Source organism: Monodelphis domestica, chromosome 8 (assembly GCF_027887165.1).
Source record: "Monodelphis domestica isolate mMonDom1 chromosome 8, mMonDom1.pri, whole genome shotgun sequence".
Lineage (NCBI taxonomy): Eukaryota > Metazoa > Chordata > Mammalia > Didelphimorphia > Didelphidae > Monodelphis > Monodelphis domestica.
Genome location: NC_077234.1, coordinates 96,067,317 through 96,085,928, shown reverse-complemented (window position 1 = coordinate 96,085,928; position 18,612 = coordinate 96,067,317). Strand labels below are relative to the sequence as shown.

Genomic DNA, 18,612 nt, shown 5'->3' with positions numbered 1-18,612 from the left:
CAAAAACAACAACAAAGAAAGAGAAAAAGGAATTTTAAGCACAAAAAAATATATAGTTTTTTCTGAAGTGGCAAAGAACTGGAAATTAAGGCAATATCTATTAATTGAGGAATGACTGAACACAATGAGATATAAACATAATGGAATATTGTAAAAAATGACAAGGGGATTAGTTTCAGACAAACCTTGGGAGACTAGTATAAACTGATGCAAAGTAAAGTAAGCAAAACCAAGAGCACAATTTATGTAATAAAACCATGATTCCGTGAGGATGACACATGCTATCTATCTTCTGACAGTTAAGTGATAAACTCAAGGTACAGAACATGACTGCTGTAAGGATCTGTTTTGCTTTCTTTTAAGGGGGTAGGGAAATGAGAAGGAGCAGAGGGTTTTTTATTGCTGTTGTTTAGTCATTTCAGTCATATTCAATCCTATTACCTCATTTGTGGTTTTCTTGACAGAGACATTGCAGTGGTTTGCTTTTCCTTTTCCAGTTCATTTTACAAAAAAGGAGACCAAGACGAACAGAATTAAGTGACTTGCCCAAGGTCACATGGCTATTAAGTGTCAGATATCAGATTTGAACTCAGGAAGATTAATCTTCCTAGATTTGCCACTTTTAACCATTGTACACCTAGAGCCACATTACTGAGGTGGGAAAAAAAAAAGAAGAGGTGGTCATTGAAACATTTTTAAATGCAAAGCAGAGAACAGAGGAAAGATCAGTAAGGAAAACAGACAAGCCAGACAACTTTGAAAACATGTTGAATTTTTGTATACTTGGAAGGAGCAGCAAGCTAGAAAGCACTTTTACAAAAGGCTCCTGGCTGCACGTGCAATCCTCTTTTTTTCTATTTTGCTTTATATATGGAAACACTCATTGTAGTGGGCATTTACTAAGTTCAGATTGGTTTTTAAAAGAGAAATCACAATCAAGCTCCCCACCACCACTTTTGAGGTATCCCCCCCTAGAAAGGATTTACAGAATGTCATGGACAAGAGTCACAAAAGATGAGATGTGGACAGGTTACAATCTGTACCAGTAAAGAATATACACACATAAGTGAGATCACAGACCAAAATGTTTAAATGCACAAAAGAACACAAAATGTCTTCACACTATGAAATCCTGGGCTCATTCAGCCCACAAACTTGGGCAGAAATGATAAGATGTGAATGCTATTGAGCATGGTATAGAAGAAAGATCACTAGCATAGCAACTTTTTTTTTCCAATATGGAACATTTCACTAATTTGAGTGTCATCCTCATGCAGAAGCTATGCTAATCTTCTCTGCATCATTCCAATTCTAGTATATGTGCTGTTGAAGCAAGCACTGGTATGGCAATTATAAAGCCTAAATTTGAATCTGAGCTCTTTCAATTTTCTTACTGGTTAAAGGGGACCAATAATATTTGAACTTCCTCTCACAAGGTGGTTGAGAGGAAAGTGATTTATAAACTCTAAAGCTCTATATAAATGTGAGTTCTTATCATGAGAGTTCATAAGCCAGAGGCTAAGTTTAAATTCCACGACGTTGATACCTGGACAGAATCAGAGCCCCAAATAAAGATTATTTTTCACTTGGAGGAGACAGAGATTAAATAACAGTCTAGATCACACAGTCCAGGGATCCAAAGAACTAGGAACAGGCTTCCATGAATGCAGTGAATGCTCTCATTTGGAATCTGCAATAATTCAGACAAGGTCTACAAGCTTCTTCTAATTGTAGAAAGTGTTTCAAGTAGCCCCATTTAAACATTTATGCTACACTATAACAAAGAAGTGTTGAGATTTGTTAGGTTTTATGCTTTTAAAAGGAGCCAGGAGGAATATGCTGTCCTACATGAAAAAAATAGTTATACTAGTTTTTTAAAAACTGAACAAGTAGAGTCAATAGGATAAAGTGTTGTTCGATTTTGATTAACAGTTTCAGAGTAAGGCACGGAGGGGCAAAGAGCAAATACAGTTACAATTCTTTCCAAGATGATATAACAGGTCCTAACAAAACTCCTGAGTCCTTGTTACCTAACACCAGGATTATGCAACCTCATGAGGACCCAGAAGCTGTTGGTATTAGTTGCTTTTGTTTAGTTGCTGCTATTTTACCCTGAAGTAAAAAGACTTTGTAATTCAAGGGCATGTGGAGGCTTCTATTTTTTTCCATTTTGACACAGGTGCATGGAGATGAGCCCCTATGGTATAGGCTGCACTGCAGAGAAGGAACTATGGAAATGGAGTGCTTGGTGACACCAGGAATAGCTACGTCAGAGGGAGCTGCTATGATGGGGAACACACCTGTTTCCCAGCAGGGGATTAGCCTTGCTCCTTACCTGGCAATTAGTAGGGCCTGGATTAATTTAAAACTTAAACCAGCCAGTGATCTCCGAGAATGTGACTAATGTTATTTTCTGAACTAATAACAATAAAAACAGTAATAATGGCAATAATCAGCCCTGTCCAACTTTAAGGCACCTAAGCAATCAGTAAGTAAACAATTAAACCTCACAGCAACCTCATGAAGCAAGTAAAGGCACTCTTAACATTATAATTACTATATTCTTGCTCTGCATTTGTGTGTGTGTGTATGTGTGTGTGCAAATATTAGTTTTAAAAAACCCAAGGTAAAGAAATTTCTGAAATATAAGTAAAATGACATACATAGTAAAATTTTAAAAGGTGATAATATACTAGTTAGTCTAATAAGCTACAGTAACTCTTATCACCCTGTCCATTCTGAATTCCCACCAAAAATAAAATGTTTATTAATCAAAGTTCAAAAATTTACTAGATTATATGTGGAAATAAAGTTAAAGATAGTCTTTAGGCCTTCCCCCAAAGCACATAGAAATGACCCCTTGGAGACATTTTACTAACACATTGGGAATATCTTATTATTCCCAGAAAAACTCTTTTCTCTGCCGGGAAAATAAAATCTTGAACTCTCTGGGGTTGGTGATCCATGGATTATCAGGCACAGAGGAAATGCTCACAATGGAATAGATATAAATGGGGCATACTCAAAGGGCTTGGGTCTTCACTTTCTTCATTTGCTTCAGTTTTTTTATCTCCTAATGGTATAAAGAATGATTTTTCATAATAGCTCATATTTAAAGAGTACCTTAAGATTTATAAAGCGTTCTCCCATTATTATGCCAACTTTTTACAAATAAAGAAATTGGGTTTTAAAATAAATAAATAAAAGGGGGTATCTAGGTGGTTCAATAAATTAGGAGCCAGGATCAGAGACAGGGGTCTTGGGGTCCAATTCTGGTTTCAGATACTTCCTAGCATGTGCCCCTGGAAAAGTCACAACCCCTATTGCCTAACCCTTACCACTCTTCTGTCTTGGAACCAATACTGTGTATTGGTTCCAAGACAGAAGGTAAGGTTTTTTTTTTAAATAATAAAGGAAGAAAAAAAGTAACTGAGGTTTAGAGAGATTGACTTGCTTATATTCATAGAGGCTGTGTTGAAGCTAGAGCTCTAACATTCAGGCTTTCTGACTCCAAGACCAGCATGACTAACACTGCACCAATCAGCATCTCTATCATAGCTTAGGTGTAACTATATTCAATTCATTTCTGCAAATTCCTAAAAAATATCTACTGTGTATAGGGCATTAAATTTCAAAAAACTAGGAACACTTCTGAGTAAGCAGCAAATCCATGAATTAAACTGGGCATTTTTTTCCCCAAAAGTTCACTAAGTATTTCAATAAGCATTAATTAAAAGAACCAAGTAAGGACAATGTCATAGAAACCCTCCAAAAAGAAAATATCCAGAAAAATAGATAGTCAAATGTTATGGAGAAATGAAGAATGAGATTCAAAGAAAGGCCATTTATCATATTTGTCAAGTAAGAAATCATTGTCAACTTGGAGAGAGCAACTTGGGTGGAGTGATGAGCACAGAAGCCAGATTGCACAGGGTTTAAAGGTGAGTGGAAGAGACTACCATCTGTTGTCATTACACCTCTCCCTCTGCCTTCCAACCCCAAACTTCATTCTTTGTTCAAAACATAACCATTCTCTAGTCATTACACCCTGCGCTATCCATATTCCTCCTCCTTTCCCTATTTTGACTCCCTGGTGGTCCAATTCAACTCTACACAGTCCAACTCTCCTCTTCTCTCCAGTCCTTTGCCCCTTTTATACTATTTCTTATCTTATCATCATCATCATATGTGTGTGTGTATATATATATATATATATATATATACACATATATATATCCTATATATAATCCTCAGTCTTGGATTACTCCCACCATTCTCTGCCATCATTCCTGCTAAACAAAGCTGGGGAGTAGGGCAGAAAATCATAAAGCCTTGTAAAATGTATCTACTGCAAATTTTTATTATGAAATCTCAACTTGGCCCTCACTGTGTCAAGGTGATCCATTTACACCTCCCTAATTAATTCATTCTATACCTTTTCCATACTTTTTTTTAATCCATTCTCAAGTCTTCTAGAGGTTCCCTTCCTCAGTCCTCTCAGCTGAGAACCTTATCTCATATTTTGCTGAAAAATTAAAGCCATTCATTGAGTTTCTTCTTCTCATCTCTTCATTATCTCACATCACCCAGATGCCTTTAGCCACTCTCTTCCTTCACCCCTGTCTCCTATGAAGATGAAACTCTTCCTTTGACAAGGCTAACCTCTCTCTACATGGACAGATGATGCCATCTTCTCCAGCATATTGGCCCCTCTATATCTCTTCTATCTCATTTATCTTGAATCTTTCCCTTTCTACTGGCTATTTCACTGCTACCTACAAACATTCCCATGTCTCCCCCATCCTCTAAAAACCCTGACTTTATCTCTTTATTCCCACTAGCTATTATTCTATATCTCTCCTTTTTGTAGCTAAGATGCCTCTACTTTCTTTCATCTCACTCTCTTAACTCCATAGTCTGACATCTAACCAGCAATTAACCAAAACTACTCTCTTCAAAGTTAAAAATGACCTCTCAGTTGCCAAATCTAATGGCCTTTTCTTAGTCCTCATCCTACTTGACCTCTTTGCCACCACTGACAACTCTTTTCTCCTTGATACTTTCTTCTAAGTTTTCATGACACTAACTCCCTCCTAGTTCTTGTTCTACCTGCCTGACTGTTCTTTCTCAGGCTTCTTTGCTAGATCTTCATCCAGGTTATGCATGCTATGGATGTCTCACAAGGTTGATCCTGGACTTCTCTTTGCAAATATCAGTTCCCAAATATTTGATCATCATCTCTATGCTGATTATTTTCAGATCTACTTTTCCATCCTTAACCTCTCTTCTAAATTCCAGATTCACATCTAAACCTCAACATGTCAAAAACTAAATTTATTCTCTTTCCATACCTTCCCCCTTCTAAATTTCCCAATTATAGTCTGAGGCAGAGGTATAAAACACTTGGTAGGGGCTCTGGAAAGCAATAGAAACCATATTAAAATGTAATTAAGAAATATTAAATAAAATAAGAACAAAATAAAATATAGATGTCAGATTTTAAATCTTTTATTGATGTTTCCTGTTTCTTATATCATCATAGTTATCCCAAGTATCCTTCCCTATCTTCATCACATGGCCATTCCATCTGAAAATTAGTATTTTTAGTATTTTTAAAGAGGAAAAAATCTGCAGGCCTAGTAAATATATTGGAATAAGTCCAAAAATATGTGCTAAATGTGTAACACCTCTGAACCTTCGATGTCCACAAAGGGTTGGAGTGGGAGGAATTTCTCATATTTCTTCAGTGGAGGATCTTTATAATTTTTTTATATTTTCTTTTGATTTTTTGGTGTGTCTGTTCTTTTGATTTATATAGTAGTTAATGTGTATATTGTTTTCTTAGCTCTGTTTATTTCATTCTCATTATTTCCTTTGATCTTTTGTTCTTCCACATGAATTTTGTTATTTTTTTCTAGTTCTAAAAAATAGTTTTTGGTAGTTTGATTGGTATGGCACTGAATAAGTAAATTAATTTAGGTAGGATTGTCATTTTTATTATATTAACTCAGTCTATCCATGAGTAATTAATGTTTTTCCTTTAGATCTAACTTTATTTGTGTGAAAAGTGTTTTGTAATTGTGTTCACATAATTCCTTCATTTATCTTGACAAATAGATTCTCAAGTATTTAAATTGTCTAGAGTGATTTTAAATGAAGTTTCTCTTTCTAATTCTTCCTGCTTTGTTGGAAATATATATATAGATGATTTATATGGGTTTATTTTGTATTCTGTAACTTTGCTAGTTATTTAATTATTTCAACTAGTTTTTAAGTTGATTTTCTAGAATTCTCTAAGTATACCATCATATCATTCACATAGAATGAGAGTTTAGATTCCTTGTTGCCTACTTTAATTCCTTCAATATCATATATTTCTCCAATTGCCAAAGCCAACATTACTAGTACAAAATTACATAATAGTGGTGATAATGGGCATCCTTGTTTTAATCCTGATCTTACTGGGAAGGCTTCTAACTTATCTCTGTTGCAGATGATACTTGCTGATGGTTTTAAATACATAGTACTTATTATTTTAAGGAAAGGCCCTTTTATTCCTATGCTTTCTACTGTTTTCAATAAGAATGAATGTTGTATTTTGTCAAAGACGTTTTCTGCATCTACTGAGATAATCATGTGATTTCTGTTAGTTTTATTATTGATATGGTCAATTATGCTGATAGTTTTCCTAATATTAAACCCTGGATTCCTAATATAAATACTACTTGGTCATAATGAGCAATCCTTTGCTGTAGGCTCTTTGCTAGTATTTTATTTAAGATTTTTACATCAATGTTCATTAAGGAAATTGGTATATGTAATTTCCTTTCTCTCTTTTTGGTCTTCCTGGCCTGAGGTATTAGCAACATATTTGTGTTACAAAAAGAATTTGGTAAGACTCTTTCTTTGCTTATTTTGCCAGATAGTTTGTATACTATTGAGATTAATCATTCTTTAAATGTTTGATAGAATTCACTTGTGTATCCATTTGGCCCTGGGGTTTTTTTTCTTGGGGAGTTTGTTGATTGATGGCTTGTTCAATTTATTTTTCCAGGTGGGATTATTTAAGTATTCTATTTCCTCTTTTGTTCATCTAGGTAATTTATATTTTTGTAAATAGTTATCCATTTCACCTATATTATCAAATTTATTGTCATATAACTGGGCAAAATAACTCCTAATGATTACTTTAGTTTCCTCTTCATCAGAGGTCTGTTTATTTCATTCTGCATCAGTTCATATAGATCCTTCCACGCTTCTCTGTGTTAATCATACACATAATCTCTTACAATATAGTATCACTGCATTCCATTCATGAACCACAATTTATCAATTTGTTTATCCATTTCCCAAATAAAAGGTTTTCCCATTTTGTTTTCAATTCTTGATTATCACAAAACTGCTATTATAGATATTTTGAAGCATATGGATATTTAACTTTTTAATCAATGGCTTTTAATAATGACATTTTAAAACTAAGTCAATATACAGCCCACAGAGATCCTTAGATATTGATTAGTTGCTTCCATACTGGTCTAGGGCATCACTATTGTCTTAGTCACCCAATTTGCAATTTAGATACCAGCCTGGACTCCTATTCTCTCTGGCACCTGTTTTCAAGACCTATCAATGTTATCTTCCCAACATCTCTTGTATATGCCCCCATCTCTCCTCTGAGTCTATAACCACTCTTGCACCTACCCTCCTCACCTCATACCTTGGCTACTACAATAGCCTGCTGTTTGGCCTGCTTGTCTCAAGTCTCTCCCCTCAAAGACTCCAGAATCAAACCTAGAATCTTCTATTTGGCTTTCAAAGCCCTTCACAACCAGACCTCTTCCCACTTCTCCAGTCTTCTTATAATTTACTTGTCCCTACATACTATGCAATCCAGCAAACACTGATCTCCCTGAATTTCCTTAGAGAAGGCATTCCATCCACTGACTCCAGGCATTTTCATGCCTGGCTGCCATGAGAAATTCTGTCCCTCTTCATATTCATTTCCTGGATTTTCTAGTTTCCTTCAAGTACCACCTAAAATCTCAACTTCCTGATACCCATTAATGTTAGTGTCTTCCCTCTGTTATTATCTTAAATTTACCCGGACTATATTTTACTTAAACAATTATTTTCATGTCATTTGCCCCATTAGTTTTCGAACCACTTGAGCAAGGACTGTCTTCAGCTTTTCTTTATATCTCTAGTACTTAGTAACAGTGCCTGGAACATACTAGGCACTTAATAAATGCTTCCTGTTTATTTAACTAAATGACTGAAGATGATGTTCTTTGATGAAAAGCATTCCCAGATTTGGAATTACCCAAACTAATAAAATTACAAATGCTTTGAGGTTTTTATACATAGAAGAAACATGAGCAAAAAAGGAGAAGTGAATTCATTTCTGATTGGGAGAACCTTAAAATGGTTCATGAAAGAGATGGTATCTAAGGTGTACCTTTAAAGGTAGGAGAGGATTTCAACACGTCAAGATGGGAATGGATAATATTCTAAGCAAATGGGGATGGCGAGAGGTTGAAGGAGGCAGGATGAGTTTGACTAACTGACAAGTCATACAGTTTAGTTACTTCTCATTTATAGACTTTATTTATTAATAAAATCTAAAACTTTTTCACTTAGTTTGTTTCATTTATTATCTTAGCTCCACATTAAAATTTTACTCTAGTGCATCAGCTTGTCAAAGACATGTGCCTCCATTCACTAAGACTAGGTCAGTGGAGTTAAAGGTCTTACCAAAAGATGGCAATTACTGCTAAGTAAAGTGTTTATCTGTGTCCTGCAGATCAGCTTAGTTTATTTGAAGAAGCTCATCACAAGAGGATTGGTCACCAAGCAATGGCTTTTTTTTTTTTAGCCACAGCAACTCATAAAGATTATTCTGCTAAGTCAAGGATGGTTTTAATTTGCATTAGTGGAGGGAGGTGTAGTCATATTGTCCAAATTACAGATCCCTGAAACACTGAGTTTTCTCTTAACATTTCTATGACAGAGCTATGATTGTTTCCATTTTATTAATGGAGAAAGTAAGATGCTGAAAGGTAAGTGAGCTGCTCAAGTTCAGATAGAATGTCAGACTTTGCTATCTCCTTATCTTCTAGTATTCATGTTCTTTCCAGTTGACAATACTATCAAAATGGAATGTCTATAATAATGACTATCTTATTTTCTTCCAAAAGAGTGTGGGCTGAGCTAAGAAAAAATTAGGTTCTGGGAAAGGAAGATCAACAAAAATTGAAGACATTTGCCACTCAAAATCTAAGCCATTAGAAGATTGACTCTCTCAGAGGAATCAAGATACACACATAAAACTTTATTTTCACAGAAACTTATTGACCTAACTATATTCCAAACATTTTCTTCCCATTCAATACCCATGTTCTTATGAGTTTTGCCCTTGACATGTCAGCTCACATTTCTCTGTACAAATTTCATTCTTTTAGGATCTGTCTATACTTGTAATTAAAAAGGTGATAGCTTTAGGATTCTTTCCGCTCTCTTTACCTGTATCTTTTTTAGGGAGAGACTTGAGACAATTTGTCTACTATGAAATTCTTCTTAATAAACATTTGAAAGTTTTTCCCAGTGTTGATTCTGTCACAAATAAAATATATTGCTCCCACTCCATTCCTACAGTATTATTCACTACTGGGTTTTGAAACAGAGAAGTTGCATGACTTACCCACAGAGTCAACAGCAGAACTGGGAACAAAATATTCTTAAGCTTCTCTGCTACCATAAGCATACTCAGCCATGCTGCCTCTCCTTGCAAATTTAATTAATATGCTCTTTTTCTCTTCTCCTTCTACATCACTGAGGAAGATGTCAAATAAAACTGGACTTAACATTGCTTATCATGCATTGTGGGTAAAGACATGATACTTAATGTGCATGAATGTATCTGTGATGGATATGACTGCTGAGTTATGTCTGGAAGGATAGCTCAGTGCTGGCAAAAATCTGAGGAATTCATCTGGCAACATCTTGCTTAAGTGAGAAAACCATAAATTACAGTTGCCCAGGAGCACTTTAAACATAGTCACTGATTCTTCCTCTTTTTCCCCCTATTTTGTTCTCCATTTGGAAGCTGGGGATAAATGTAAACTGCAGATAGAGCCATTTACTTTTGCCAACCCACCATTTTTCCTTTTTGTCCTTATGCTGTCACTCAACTACTCAGGTGTGAAGGCAAAGATGTCTGTGGAATAGAATTCTTTTTTTTTTTTACTTCAAAGCACTATTTAGGGTCACATCTTAATTACTTAGGATAAAATTGAAGGGGGAAAAGCTAAATTGACAGAAAACCCCTATTTTGGCTATCAAGATCAAATTCTTTCTCAACCATACTTGCTCTTCTACTAACCATGAACTTAGATATGAATATCACTACCCAGTTCCATGTCCCTTATATATTTTAGATGGAGGTGTTCAGTCATTGAAATTGGGTGGGGAAGAGCATTTCACAAAGGAGAAGCAAAAGACCTTCGTAATCTATAAACTACACAACTGTTCCCAACAATGTTCCCCTTTTCATGTCATAAGGAATGAAGTGTTTTGTAGAAGCATTAAACAAGGAATGGGAGAGCCCTGGATTACTAAGCTCACCAGATCTTAAAGAGAAGGGGTAGCCTGGTAATTAGTGAGTTCGAGCTTCCTAATTAACAGATGTAAAAATGAGACCCATATTGATGAACAATTTGCCCCCAAATCAAACAGCTAGCTTATAGCAGGGTCTGCAGTGCAATGGAAGCCTTCTAATTCCCAGCTCATTCTCTTTCACTGTAATATATCCTGGTACTGCCAGTAACTAAGGTTGTAAGTCTGAAATAACTGCTTAATGTTTTAGTACTTACTTGTCCTCACTTATAAAGTAGCTACACTATAGGAATCACTAAATCACTAATCTCTCATTGAATTGCGAGTTCCTTGAGGGCAGGGAGTGGTTTTTTTTTTTACTTTCTGTGTATCCCGGAGCCTAGCACAGTGCTGGACTTGTGGTAGGTACTAAATAAATGTTTATAGACCTAAGTGAGTGACCCAAGTCAGAAGGCATTTTATTTTTAAAAATGTGCTTAAGGGAAATTAAAAACCCAAAATAACTAAGTTCTGTGGAAGACACACAAAATTCATATTCGGGAAATTTTTTCTAGAATGTCTTTTAAGGAACTTAATTTACACAAACATAGTCAACACTGATCATAGGGAGAGCTCAGGATTTGAAGTTGCAGAGTCATATTTTGTTTTTTTAACCCTCACTTTCTGTCTTATAATCAATACTAAGTATTCGTTCAAAGGCAGAAGAGCAGTAAAGGGCAGGCAATTGGGGTTAAATGAATTGTTCAGGGTCACACAGCTAGGAAGTATCTGAAATCAGATTCAAACTCAGGACCTCCAACCTCCAGGTCTGGTTCTTTATCCACCTACCTTCCCTAGAATCATACAATTTTAGAGTCAGAAGGAACCATAAAAGTCACAAAGTTTGAATTGCCTCTTACAATATCATGGTCTTCATGAATGGTCATGACCAAAGTTATTAATCACTGGATGACCAGTACTCTAATGATGGATAGCTCCAGACTTAATTAGTATAGATTTAAGACTCCTCTTTGAAGTCTTTCCAGCTTGGTGGGACATTACAACAGCTTGGTTTCCACTAGCACACTTTGTAAGAATCCAGGGCCATCTCCATGGGAATAAAACTTTAGCAGACTATTAGAGGTGAGTAAGCATGGGAGGAATGCCTGTGGCTGGGTAATTGGGGAGCAGATGTGAATGAGAGGAAATCCAAAAGTCAGGAGGTTCTGTAGAAGTATGTTCTATGTTTTCCAATTTCAAAAAGTAAATCTTAATTGTCATCTGGGTGGGTAGCCAAGTAGATACAGTAAAATCCTTACCACTAACTAAAGAGAAAATAAATATGAATTATTAATTTTGTTTTGGGGAGAGTAGCGAAAGGAGGAGAGCTGGCTGTTACTAACTCTGGATTTCACTAGACCTGTAAGTCTAGGATAGATGCTAAACTTTCTGGTACTTATCCTCATCAGTAAAAGACATACACTATAGACTTCCACCTAAATCAGTAATCTCCATTAAAGTCTTAGTTCCTCTAGGGTAGGAATTGCCTTTTGCCTTTCTTTGTATTCCCAGAGTTTAGGAGTGTCTGGCACATAGTAGGTGCTTAAAAAGTGTTTAATGAATGAGTAACTTGGGTCAGAAGGCATTTCAAGCAAAAAGCTTTATTTAGCTGATCTCATCCCATTTTAGCGTCAAGAGGGACCACAACATGAACAAGTAAATATGAAGTGCTAGAATAAATAGAAAGACATTCTACCGACTCTCTGCATCTCAGTTTCCTCACCTGTTATTACTGATTTTCTGAGACTATGAATGTACTTATAATTTGTCCCACTTTCCAATCCCACCCCATCCAGCAATCCCTGATGTTGAGAATAACAGCATTTATAAACATTTATAAAGCACATTCCTAAGAGGTCAGTTGTCCAAACAATATTATTCCCATTCTACAGATGAGAAAACAGGCTGAGAATTCTAGCTCCTCTACTAACTACTGAATCACCTTGGGCCAATCATTTCCCTATTTTGGCCTCAGTTTTAACTATTGGAATAAAAAGGTCTGACCAACTGACCTCTAAGTTCCAAATCTGAATCTATGATCCTAGGAAATAGATAAGAATCCTAGAGATCCTGAAAGTCCTACAGAAATGGGAATTCAACAACATTCCTTTGTAATTCATCCCAATTTTAACTCTATCAGAAAATGCTTCCATCCTTGATGCAACATACATGCACACAGAAACATTCTAATTCTACAGAGAGGCAGATGGGGGCACAGGAACTGATGTTAACACAATCCAAGCCCACTCCAACATTTCCAGGGGATTGTGTTAAGAGAAAAATCCATAACTCTCAATATTGTTCATCTAGAAAGTAGCTACCTTTCCTGAAAGCAAAATCAAACATCTTGAGAAGCAGAGAATATGGTTTATATTTGAAAACATTTATTGTATAAGAAAATTTGCTTGAGTAAAGGTTCTTATCATGTTTCACCTCGAGCATCCTCACAAACTCAGTAGAAAAAACACCTCCCCCTTGTCACCACACAACCAGGAACCACTCTAATTACAAAAGAAATACTTTATTTCAAATCAAGAAAAGAATTACACTTCATCTTGTTGTTAGCAGGGGCTGTGCAGACAGCAACATTTTCTGTGAAATGTAAGGAAAGATAACAGCTGATTTGAAAGGGGATTGTGTAACTCTAGTTAAAGAGCAACTTTAGAAGATTATTTTCAATTACTGAGATAACATCGTGGCTCTTCTCAGAAAAAAAAAAAGATGGGGAGGTTTGTTCTTTATACCACATACAGTGTAGGCAAGCTACCCAAATGGCTCGCTTTCAAGCAAAATAATCAACCTTTGACTACCATGCTTTAATTCTGCTTTACCTTCATCAATCATTTGATTTTTTAATTATTTTTAATACTTCCTTTGCTATATTCTTCCCTCCCTGCAAAAACAAAGTAAAACAATAAAACAATAGCACTTTTATCTAGACGTAATAATTTGCAACATATCACTCTTCAAAGATTATGATAATATGTACTTTTCAGATTTCACTACCACATATTGCCCGTATCTGTGAATCTTTGGGCAAATCATGCCTAGCCAATGAAACTGCCACTTTTTAAAAAAATTCTTACCTTCTGCCTTAGAATCAATATCATATATTGGTTCGAAGGCAGAAGAGTGGTAAGGGCTAGGTAATGAGGGTTAAGTGACTTGCCCAGGATCACACAGCTGGGAAGTGTCTGAGGCCAGATTTAAATCTAGGACCTCCCATCTCTAGACCTGGCTCTCAATCTACTGAGCTACCCACCTGAAATTACCACTTTTGAGCAGGCACGGTGCACTCTTAAATATCTAAGGGGTTCAGGCTCCAGTCTATCTTCTGTACTCCTGATTGATTTATAGATAGTAACCTTCTCCACAGATTTGTAAACAGAAGCTCAGGCAAATTGTCTCTATGGAAAGACATTAGATAAAAGCATTATTAAAAATAATAATAATAAGCCTGTAAAAATTAAGCCTCTGATGATCTTAGCCCTGACATGGCCCATGCTAATAACAAACCAATCAAATAAATAGACTACGAAACAATTTCCCTCAAGAATCTCAAAACTTCTCAGTAGCATATGCAAGCAAACCAGTACATATGCAGAAAGGCTTCTTTTAAAACTTTTTATTTTTAAATGTTCTTTCTTAGTTATTACAATCTTCATAAAAGCTTGATATGCATTCAATAAAATTACTTATATTGGCGTTATGGAATTCCTTGTCACTTTTGCAGAAAAGAGACATTTTTCTGCATCAAAAAAGGTAGGGATTGGGGGGGGGGGCATATTTGATGTGCCAAGATGTTTGGGACACATTATATGTATACCAACATCACATAGAAATATGATAATGTCAAATTCTCCTTTCTTTATGAGATACATTCTTCTATGAAACTGCTTCCTTCCTGACAACCAAAGTGGACAATGGGCATTAGCCTTCATTTCCATCTCTGTTTCCATCTTGCTGTTTCAAAACATTATTAACACTGTATTGCACTGGAAGAAGAAGTCCAGAAATGCCCTCGGTGGTTTAGTCATCTCTCTGGAGAGAAGAAGATAACTGAGGGAATTTGAAGGTGAGCAACAAAGGTGATAATGATCTCCTGTTGCTGCTGTAGGATTTAGATGTTAAACATTCCTCTCTGAACATCTGCCCTATCAGTAACCCCCCTTACTCTAACAATACTCATTTGCCATATTGGGATGAGGTTGCTCAGACTTACCCAGAGAGTATTACATTTTTCTCATGTTGGCAAATTTTTCCTAAGCAGAACAACATCACAGCTAGGAGAAATCCCACAACAGTGAATATCATTGGCCAGAATAACAATGCTGTTTTTGTCACATGCCACTTTTATTTTTATACTAACCTGCTTTCTCACAGTCAGACTTTTGTAGACTGACCTAATTTTTATCAATCCCTAGAATCAGAGGCCGATGCTAATTTACATGGCCAAAAATGTCAAAAAATAAGCTTTTTTCTGACATCTACAAACCAAAAAGTTCAAAGATCCTTCTTATTTTACTTTCTACCAATATTGTTAAGGGGACCAAAACAGAAAAAAAAATATGTCTGAGTCCTAACATTCTCATTGCTCAGAAGAATTAAGATCTATTTTTCAGGTTTTTTGGATAAAAGGCTAGGTAGACATGATGTCAACAAAGAACCCTGAAAAAGAATGAAAATAATTTATTCTTGGGGTAGAAGGATAGGATCTTTCTGCTTCCATAGAAAAGATAAAAAGGATATTCCAGCTGCAAGTTATCACAAGCTAGTTGGCCCATCATCTGCCTTGATGCAGCTGTTTCCGACTCTCAGTTCACCCAGAAAAACTCACACTCTCATGGTGCCAAAATGAATATTTCTCTTAAAAAATAATTTTAAAAATCCACCCCATTGAAAATAACTCTCTAATCTGCATCCTTTCAATAGAACTGAAGTGCACTTCACCAACACAGTACACAGGCATCTTGAATTAGCGGGAAACTATTTTTAACACATGAAGGATAAGATATGAAATTAGTTTCACGGGGAATGAGAACCTTGGAGATTATTTACTTTGCCTTAATTACTTTGACTCACCACTAATTTAGCTTTCCTAGGGTACTAAATATTTCATGCTAAGATTTTAAGACTGAAGAGACAAGAGCATAGATTTGGAACATTTAGGGGTTTGTAGTAGCACTTATAAATAACATTGCAGAGCAGATGTCACCATTGGATTCCCAAGCCAAATCATGGACACATTACTGGATCACATTTTTAGTCACCTTTTTTATTTCTAGTCTTGGCAGCCCCAAGGCAAGAAACTCTGCCCTGAGGATGCAGGGAGCCAAACTATCCAAACTTTATCCAGTTCATTTTACTAGGCAATCAATCACCACCACAACTATGGTATTTGTCAAATAGGGCAAGTTACAATCAATTGCCTCCAGACAAGGAAATAAAAGCTTAGGTTAAGTCTTAAAAAGAAAATCTCTAGTGATTACAGCTATTGGGCCATGAGTCAGTTCCCCACAAAGATGACTAAGGAAGCAATGAAAATATATATTCTATAATTGGTTCATTAAAGCATCAATGGGAAAAGATGAATTCGGGGTCTACCAAGATACTTAAGGAATGTGTATCATATATAGTTGGGCATTTGACAAGCACAAGTCCAGCTACCATGTCTTCTAAACCAGTACCCACCGGCAGACTAAGGAAAACATTGACAGTAGAGACACTGCCGACAGTGTTGCTCTCTCTACTTGCTGCCAAATTCCATAGAACCACAAGGACAACTCAATCTTTCCAACTCCTCCACTTTTATGTAGCATTAGTGAATTAAGTCCTAAAATATGGATCCAGGCTTTCTCTGGGCTCCATACAGACAGAATATTCCTCATGAAGAACTCTGAAATGTTTGGGACCATCTTGTTTTAAATGAAACGATAGGCTTAGAATTTCACCTCTGCTTCTTCCTATGGCAATGTGGGTACTGTCCAACGTGAAATCAGCAAGATAGAATTTAAATCCTGCTTCTGACACTAATTAGTTGTGAATCAGCTGACTGCATGATCCATAATTTTAAGTGAATAGATTTCTACCTTCCTTGGATTTCTGCTCTAAAAAGGAACACCACCACTGCCTTCCAAATAAAAGGTGTCTCCAGGCTACTCAAAAAAGTACCATCCTTCACCCACTTTGTAACCAGATCTAGCTCTGGAGTACCTTTTTTCCCTTCTACTGCCAGTTTCTTTCTAATATCATGTGGAAAGGAAACAAGACTGACAGTCGGTGGGGGAAGGGGCAACTGGGAGTGGCAGTTAGGTCTTGGGACTAGCACTTCCTTCCTGCTGGGGTAGGACTTGCTTCCTAGTGTTGGAGGAGAGAGGAGCTTGTTCAGCCCAGTCTGGGGTGGCATGCTCTTTTTAGTTCAGCCGGAAGATAGGCTTCTGAAGGTTAGAACTGTTCTTGTTTGCTTTCTGTCTACTGCTAAGATTCTGAATTACACAAAACTGGACTGATATAGAGTAGATGGGAGTGGGAGAACCCTCTGCCAGCCTCTGGGGCCTGGCCTTATACTCTGAAGCTAAGGAAAAACTCCAATTCCAACTGGTTATTAAATTTTATATTATTTGAATTCACAGTCAGATAAGTGGACTATCTTTTCTGGTCATAGAGGGAGCTGAACTTCAGTTCAGTCATTCCAGGACAAACAGTCCTTATTGGACCCCTGCTGCTTCCTCTCAGCAGGGGGCATTTCCCTCCCTTGCCTCACGAAGCAATATACCCTCTCTCCCCTTAACTCCTCCATACCCCATACAAACCTCCCATTATCCCCCAGTTTTTCTATCCTCCCCATTTCCTTTCCCAATAAATATAACAATCATAAGGATTAATCATGCTCCTATAGTGCTTTTAATTCTTCAAAGCACTTTCACATCTACTATCTAATTTAGTCTTATCTCTCTTCACTTGCCTGAGACCTTTTCCCTGTTTTTCATGCCCATGAAACACTTGAGTTTCAGGGCAATTTCCTACAAAAAAAGTCTCTTCTCAGATTCCCTGGATGAATTCTACTCTATTGTGTTTGACTTAACTCTTTTGGTCCCTGAATACTTTTTTGCCTTTCCTGTTTGCACATGTCACTTTAATTTCTTCAATATTATTCTCCAAAATTACTGGCCAGTTTGTTCTACTTTAGAAACATTCATTAACATGCTGAATAAAACCTACTCTTGCATCAACACTTTGAATGATACCAGTCATTATTACTACTGAAGATCCTTCTCCTAGTTTTCAAGGAAAATTATAGGATTCAAAGGGACCCACAGTGGTGAAATAACTGTCCTAAGGTCACTCAATTAATGACATTAAGTCCTCCAAATTCTAAACCAGGACTCTTCTCATTGCTTCCACTTTGGATTATTCCTGTTGTTGTTCAGTCATTTAAAGCATGTTCAATCCTTTGACTATTCCTGACCCTGTTTGAGGGTTTCTTTGCTAAAATTTTGGGATGGTTTGCCATTTTCTTCTCTAGATCATTTTACTTATGAGGAAACTGAGGCAAACAGAGAATTAAATGACTTACCCAGGATCACACTGATAGTAAATGTCTGAGGTCAGATTTGAACTCAGAAAGATGAATCTACCACCTATTATATATATATGTATGTATATATATATGTATATATATATATGTAAATGTAAATGTAACACTGTGCCCATAACTATTCCAACCCATGCTCATGCAATCTACTATACCAAATAAACTTTCTAACCTAACAAATATCACCCTGATGATATAGAACTCCCAATGACTGCCCCCAAAGTCACATATCCAGCCAAGATAAACAAGACAGGTGACCCAAATGCTGCCATCTCCAAGGTACGCTGATTCCAAGCTATTTGCTTTTCTAAATTGAACATCAAGTGGCAAAGATCCAGAAAAAAATGAGGGCAGAGGGAGCATGAGGA

General features: G+C 36.4%; 1 non-coding gene across 1 annotated transcript; it reads right to left on the bottom strand.

The window, feature by feature from the left end:
- Positions 1 to 1,232: 1,232 nt before the first annotated feature.
- Positions 1,233 to 1,339, bottom strand: LOC130456037 (U6 spliceosomal RNA). Its single transcript, XR_008914314.1, has one exon. It is a non-coding gene; the product is annotated as a U6 spliceosomal RNA (small nuclear RNA).
- Positions 1,340 to 18,612: the final 17,273 nt, after the last annotated feature.